The sequence below is a fragment of the Armigeres subalbatus genome, chromosome 3, assembly GCF_024139115.2.
Source record: "Armigeres subalbatus isolate Guangzhou_Male chromosome 3, GZ_Asu_2, whole genome shotgun sequence".
NCBI lineage: Eukaryota > Metazoa > Arthropoda > Insecta > Diptera > Culicidae > Armigeres > Armigeres subalbatus.
In genome coordinates, this window is record NC_085141.1 from 271,350,679 (window position 1) to 271,358,219 (window position 7,541).

The 7,541-nt window shown below is 45.3% G+C and overlaps 1 long non-coding RNA gene across 1 annotated transcript; it reads right to left on the minus strand.

Annotated features, from left to right (window-relative positions):
- Nucleotides 1–361: 361 nt before the first annotated feature.
- Nucleotides 362–3,479, minus strand: LOC134219759 (uncharacterized). The gene is made up of 3 exons (XR_009981656.1): nucleotides 3,345–3,479; nucleotides 947–1,965; nucleotides 362–803 (listed from the first exon to the last, which is right to left on the minus strand). It is a non-coding gene; the product is annotated as an uncharacterized LOC134219759 (long non-coding RNA).
- Nucleotides 3,480–7,541: the final 4,062 nt, after the last annotated feature.

Below are 7,541 nucleotides of genomic sequence, written 5' to 3' on the forward strand. Positions count from 1 at the left end.
CTTCGCGCTGTGTCTGGGGGTACATTCTCTCCGCAGCTGTTAAGCCCTTAGAGGCAAAACTAACGATTCTTGGCACATTGTTTTTGTCTCTCTGGGCCAAAACAGCACCCAGCCCTACCGGTGAGGCGTCGACATATAATTCGGTGCAATCATTCGGATCGAAAAATCCTAATTTACGGACGTTGATGGATAGCTCGAACCTCAAATCGTCAAAAGCTTTTCTTTGTTCTTCGCCAAATGACTTAATATCCCCGCGGATGAATTTTTGCAATGGTTCAGTTATCGTGGAGAGGTTATGAATAAACTGTCCTACGAAATTAACGAGCACAAGGAAATTTCCTCTTCTTTAGACGAAATTTTTCACCGCTGCTACTTTTTCCTCTGACGGGCTAGTACCATGTTCGCTTTGGAAATGGTTCGAAACCTGATTCCACGTGAAGAACGTCAAGCCCAACTTTGAGAACGCGCAGTTCCTCAGATGTCCTTTTACTCAAAAGGCATTTACATGCTTCCTTGACAACGAAAAATTCCGCATATGTCGTAAGTTTGGATGGGTTTACCGATATCCAGGCTTCAAATACAGCCGAAACCTCTAGTGGTTTATTACTAGCGAAGGCATGAAATCGTCGACCACAGTTGTATTTCTTTTTGAAAATTCTCGCATTGCTCAACCTTATCTCCTTCCGCACATTCTCCGTCACGTCATTTATTGAGGCTCCAGAGTCAACAAGGAATTCTATCGGGACATTATCAATCCGACATAATACTGATCCATCATTAAGAGTTTCAGCTCGAGAATCCACCTGGCAAAATAAAATGTATCAATTGAAATGTTTATCATTTGATTTAATTCAACTCCAAATCCAAATACAACAATCTTAAGATTAAACTGTTCCTTCAAGGAAATTTACATAACAAAGTTTCCATTAAAAAAAAACTATTCTACCTTAGCCACATCATCAGAAGTCGGGCGATGAGGCAATTCTTCCTTCCATGTCCATGTTCCATTTCCGAGGGTTCCAACGAGTTTGTTTCTTCCGTATGGCACTCAACTACACGTCTGGGAAAACGTCCTGCTCTCTGCTCCGCGCTATTTCCCGTACATTTTCTGGCATAATGTCCTCTTTGCCCACAGCGATTGCATGTTGCTCCTCGGGCGTAGCACTCACAAAAAATCCTTATTATGTCGGAACGATCCACAGCGCTCGCACTGCATTCTCGGATAACTGCCTTCTGATTCTGCACGTCTCACATCACGTCGTTTCACAAATCGTGGATACACCTTCGAGTTCCGTTTCGGGCTTCTATTGTTGTTCCGGAGTTGTCTCGAATGTACGCTGTTCAGATCCGGCTCATTTCGAAATGGTTTGAGTTTCTCTCTTTGTTTCACTAAAATTTCACGGTTTATAACGTAGTTTATAACCTCGTCCAAGTTCATAGAGTTTTCCAACCCCTTGTCCCTGACTTTCTCATCTTTAGCTCCCATAGTGATTTGTTGAAGGATCTCGGTCTCCTCGCGGTCGGCAAACTCACATCTTGCGGCTTGAGAGCGAAGTCGGAGTATGAAGTTGTTGAATGGTTCCATTATGGTTCCTCAGTTGTTTGCTTGATCGACCGGAAAACTTCAAGTTCCACTCTCTCATTCCGCTTGCCGACAAAGAATTTTTCCAAGCGTTTAACGGCGTTGTCATATTCCGGTATCTCCAAGGGCATTAGAGGGATTCTTACTAGCTCTGGTGTAACTTCCCCCGGGACTGGTCGCAAGTTGAAGAAAATACGCTGTAGTCCCCTTCCTCCGACTGACAGCATTGTAACGAACTTTTCGTGTTGGGAGTCGATGTTACGTACCTGGAGACAAAGCTCAAAGGCCCGATGCCACTCCTCCCATTCACGACGCAAATCTTGGGAATCAACTTTATCGTCGAACGCACCTAACGGCATTCGGTACATCTCACTTCCACTCATCTGAAATTGCACAGAAAAAAAAGATTCAGTGGCGATACATTTTGAGCAAAAGAAAATTTTGTGTTTATTTCCCAGCAGTACGTTGGAAGATTTAAAGCTTCTCATTTTCTGCTATGCTTTTGCTCGCCATTTTGTTTAGTACATTGGTCACGCTTTCCCGTCGCTTCGGTTTCCATCGGACTTACTTTGGAACTGCGCTACGGCTTTTACCGGACTCGCTATATTTTTGCCTTTCTCGTATAACAAAGTTGTACCGAAAGGCTATCATTTCACTCCGAAAAAGAACTTTTTATATAAGTCTCGTAGACCCATAGTTTTATATACCAATCGAATCAGCTCGATGAGCTGAGCACATGTCTGTCTGTCCGTGTGTATGTGTGTGTGTATGTGTGTGCACAAAAGCTAAGAAAAACATTAGACAACTTTTCATAAAGTAATCTTTAACCGATTTTCTCGCAACAAGTTGCATTCGACAGAAGACAAATTCTAGTTGATCACTACAGTCGGGATTCGCTGGTTGGGATCTTAATACTTGGGTCACTTTTTAGTTGAGCCTCCGCTGGTTGGGCCATGGCTCAACTAAAAAGCAACCGTACGTCAAAATTCAATGTAAACACGGAAAACGGGATTGGGCGTCACTGGACATCATTTGTGATGTTCAAGTCGAAATACACGTGTTCAAATGGCTGTCAGTTGGCCCAACTAAAAAACCGAATTCGTTAGTTGGGCCGAGGTCGTGGCCCAACCAGCGAATCGCGACTGTATTGAATTTGGTAACGATCGACCGTTGCGTTTTGAAGCTATTAAGAAAATGATACATCGCACTATATTAGTTCCATATAAGGTGGGTGTCTTGGCTAAATGCGAGAAAGGCAGTATCACTTTTCCGTGAATTAAATTATTTTTTTTTATATCACAGCACTACGATTCATATCGGACTCGTTTTTGCCAGCGCTTCGATTTGCATCGGACTTGCTATGAAACAGCGCTACGGTTTTTACTGGACTCGCTTAAATCTACAACAGCGCTACGATTTAGATAGGACTCGCTTTGCTCAGCGCTTCGATTAGAATCGGACTCGCTTTCAGTAGCTTACACTTTTACTCAGCGCTACGATTCAGATCGGACTCGCTTTTCCTAAAACAGAACTCACTTTTCAACAGTCTCGCTATTAATCTTTGTTTCGGGTTTGCAAAAAAAAATCTCTCATGATGCACACCGTCGCCATTTTCTTTCCCATCGCAGAAAAGGAAAAACAAAGTCCACAACAACGCATACAAAATTAATTTATCTTTTCACTTTCCGGTATCGGCACAAGTATTTTCTATTCCCGAGCGAGAAAAGCAAAAATAATCACTTTCGGCTTTAGTCAAACTTACCCTGATCCTTTTCGGCTGCGCCAAATTGTAGCGTATTGATTTCAAGTGCTGCACAATGCTGCCGTTCACGATGCTTGCTTCGATCCAAGTGACCGACCCGTATGCTCGGGTAGTTGCACCACCTCGGCTCGAGTAGCTGTCTTACTCACACAGTCATAAGCAAGCATACACTGCGACTGCATTGTTCACACATACCTTGCTAACAAACGTTCGGCCGGATGTAGAAGGCCGTCAATGTTAGTCAGCTTAGATGGACTCTGCAATCATACACTGATACAAATGATCAACATAATATGCAGGACTCTACAATATGGATCCCAGAATTCAGAATACATATTGAGACTTCTGATGTGGTCATCCTATCCGGAGTTATTCCGTTGGGTAACTGGGTCAGGTGCAGTAAAATTGACCACAACTTCCTTTTTTGACGATATAAGTTCTCTGTGATATAAGTTCATCAAAATGTCACTTTTTTCGTCTCTATTCATACCATTTCGGTAGATATGTATATAGGGATTGAAAAAGAATCATAAATCATAGGGAGACCTGTTGCAAAAATGGCGAACAATAGGTTTCTTCGCAATGACCCTTTGGGAACCGGCCACAAAATGGCCAGTAACAATTTTTTGCTCCACATTTGCAATTGGGTTTCAAACTTCAGCATTTTGCAAGGCAAGATGGATTAAGACATCCGCATATGATTCTGGCCATATTGGCCACCCTGGGATCAGTTCCGAGGAGCCATCAAAATTGGCCATTTTGGAAATATCTTGAACTATAGCAATACAGACAAGTTGGATTATGACATCAACATATGGCCGGGTTCTGCCAAATCGCATCAAGCTCCAACACAAAAATACGCATTCTTCTGCTCAAGCTTTCGCATCGCAAATTTGATTGATCACAAATTCCATCGGATGAGGGGTCCCGTAGCGTAGTTGGCTACAAGTTCGCCTTATAAGCGAATGGTCATGGGTTCGATTCCCAGCCCCTCCATCAAAACCCTCGTCAGTCGCCGGATGCGCAGCCTATGCGGTGGCGTATTGGGGTGCACGCCTCACCGTCACGGCTGCCTGATGACGACTGACAACTTGTTCTTCTCGGAGGCATTCCTCCAACGTTACCCGGATAAATGGCAACCGGACAATGCAACGTTCAATTGGATACACGGCATGGACAAAAACGAACACAATGGACTCACGACGAGATGGACCAGCAACGACAACAACAATGAATAATGAAAAATCTAAAAATAGAATTTGTGTGGATTCTGGCTGCAGAATACCACAGTAGATCTCGGCACAGTAGCGATTAAGTAACACAGAGTGCCTACCAAATAAATAAAGGAATAAAAAAAATCCCATCGGATATCCCATCTGCAGAGACCCATAACTGAGGATATCCTGCAACAAATGTACGTATGAATTGATATGAAATGATTTTTGTTTTCTTTTTATGAACAAATTATCACAAGTCAGTCAAAAAATCGACTGGTGCGGTTTGGCAGAACCCCGACCATATGATTCTGGAGATACTGGCCACCCTGAGGTCAGTCTCGAGGCCCTTGTGAGACCTTTTGGGAGCATCAAAATCGGCCGTTTCCAAAATACCAAAAACAGCACATTAAGTTTTTTTTTTCGCGCTCGGCAAAAGTGGAAAATTTTCATCAAACTACAAACTATGCCGAAATGGGTTTCAAACATCAGCATTTTGCAAGACAAGTGGAACTATGACATCCTATAAGGAGGCAGCAGGGACTATGTCCAAGGTATTTACGACCCGTCCCCACGGCCTCTGCGAGTTAGGGGCCTGCCTAGGACGTGGTGCGGTTTGGCAGTGGGCTCTGCCTTACTACGTTTTATTATCTTTGCAGATACGTATTTCGACCGCAACTGTGTGGTCGTCTTCAGTGTCTAGTACCTGACTAGAGTCGATGCAAGTCGAGTTAAATTTGATCTGTTTCGTCAAGGGTAAAGGAAAGGAGGGCAAAGAAAACAGTTTTTAAGTGACCCTTCATTATGTTAGCAGTGTATAAGAGGGGGCAATATTTTTACCCGGCGTCACTACGCTGTTCTGCAGTAGAGAAAAGAGTAAACATTTTCATTCCCGTGTAACAGTCCAAGTAATAAACACGTTCTAAAGTAGTCGGTACGAGTTGCGTTTTATTTCCACGTTATCGCGAGTTCCCCGGGTTAATTCCGTCCGCTTTCGGTGTTGACCTGTCCACTTCGCTACCTGCTGGGTGTCCGCCGGTTAATCCCACAGGTTATGGGCTCCAGGTCGTGTAAGGGAACGGAAAGTGTTTGAGAAGAATCACGTCGTTTGGGTGATTGAGGTTATGTCGCTTGGCTAGTAACCGGGACCAGTTCGGACTGTGTATCAGTGTGTCGCCATCGGGCGAGTACGGAAAAGCTGAAGCTAGTGTGTGTCCCGCCGTACGTTACGAGAACAGTTGTGCGAAAGTGAAAACAAATTTTGTGATTGTTTTGCTTGATCGCGGGTGCACGTAAAAATGAGCGAAAAGTATTTGTTCGCTCGGTTAAGTAACCAGAACTATCCCGTCTGGAAAAAGCGCATGGAGATGCTCCTGAAGCGCGAAGAGTTGTGGTCAGCTGTGTCGGAAGCGGAACCTGTGCCAGTGACAGTCGCTTGGTCAAAACGCGACCAGAAAGCGCTAGCTTCGATTGTGCTGTATATCGACGATTGTCAGCTGAATTTAGTGCAGAATGCAGCTACAGCGGCGGATGCGTGGAAAGCGCTTAAGGATTTCCACGAGAAAGCGACGATGACGTCACGGGTAACTTTGCTGCGTCGGATTTGCAGCATGAACATGGCTGAAGGAGGAGACATCGAGAAACACCTTTACGATCTCGAAGAGCTCTTTGATCGCCTAGCAACTGCCGGTCAGACCATGGAAACATCGCTCAAGATTGCGATGATTTACCGCAGTCTCCCTGAATCGTATGGCGGCCTGATAACAGCATTGGAGAGCCGACCCGATGCTGATCAGACGTTGGAACTTGTCAACCAAAAGTTGCTCGACGAGCATCAGCGCCGTGTGGAGCGGTCAGGAGGCGTTTTGGAGAAAGCCATGAAGACACGGAGTAAGGAGAAAATCTGCTACTACTGCCGGAAGCCAGGGCATTTCCGGCGTGATTGTCGTCTGCTGAAATCGCGATATCGAACATAAAGTGAAGCCTTCCAGAAGCAAGGCGAAGAAAGCAGAAAGATGTACCGATTTGTTTCGCTGCTGGAGACAGCCGGCGTAGAGGCTGCTGGTACGTGGACAGCGGATGTTCTAGTCATATGACTAGCGACAAGGATTTCTCCGACAAGCTGGACGAAAGTGTGAAGATAAAACTGGTTCTCGCCGACGGTTCGGTAACCATGGCAGCTGGTGCTGGTGAAGGTTCGGTAAAGTGCATCGACGGCGAAGGAAAAGTAGTGGACATTCTTTTCAAAGAAGTACTTTTCATTCCGGCCTTAGAAGGCGGACTGCTATCAGTACGAAAGCTAACCCAGAAGGGGTTAAGTGTGAACTTTGAATCGTCGCGGTGCAGTGATGTTAATGAAGAGAGAAAAGTGATTGCTACGGCAGAACTGTGTGGCAATTTGTTCATTCTGAAAACGGCTGAGGACGCGCGGCTGAGTAAAGAGACTTGGCATCTGGCGAACTGCCAGCATACGTGGCATCGCCGGTTCGGCCACCGGGACCCAGTAGTGCTGAAACGCATTCAGAAGGAGAATCTCTGTGAAGGTTTCAGCATGCACGATTGCGGGATCAGGCATGTATGCGAGCATTGCCTAGCAGGTAAATTATCTAGAACTTCTTTTCCTAAGCAAGCACAGAATCGTGCATACGTGGTTCATACGGACGTTTGCGGTCCGATGAAGAACGTCACGCCGGGAGGGTGCAGGTACTTGATGACCCTCATTGACGACTACAGTCGTTACACTGTGGTCTGCCTGCTCAGACAAAAATCGGACACAGCGGGTTGTATCAAGCGTTATGTGGCGCACGTAAAAACGCGATTTGGTCGTGCGCCCGGTGCAATACGTTCAGATGGTGAGGGCGAATACGCTAATAATGAGCTGAAGAAGTTTTATGAGCGAGAGGGCATTCAGGCTCAATTTACGACCGCGTATTCCTCACAACAAAATGGCGTGGCGGAACGTAAGAACCGATCCCTTCAGGAG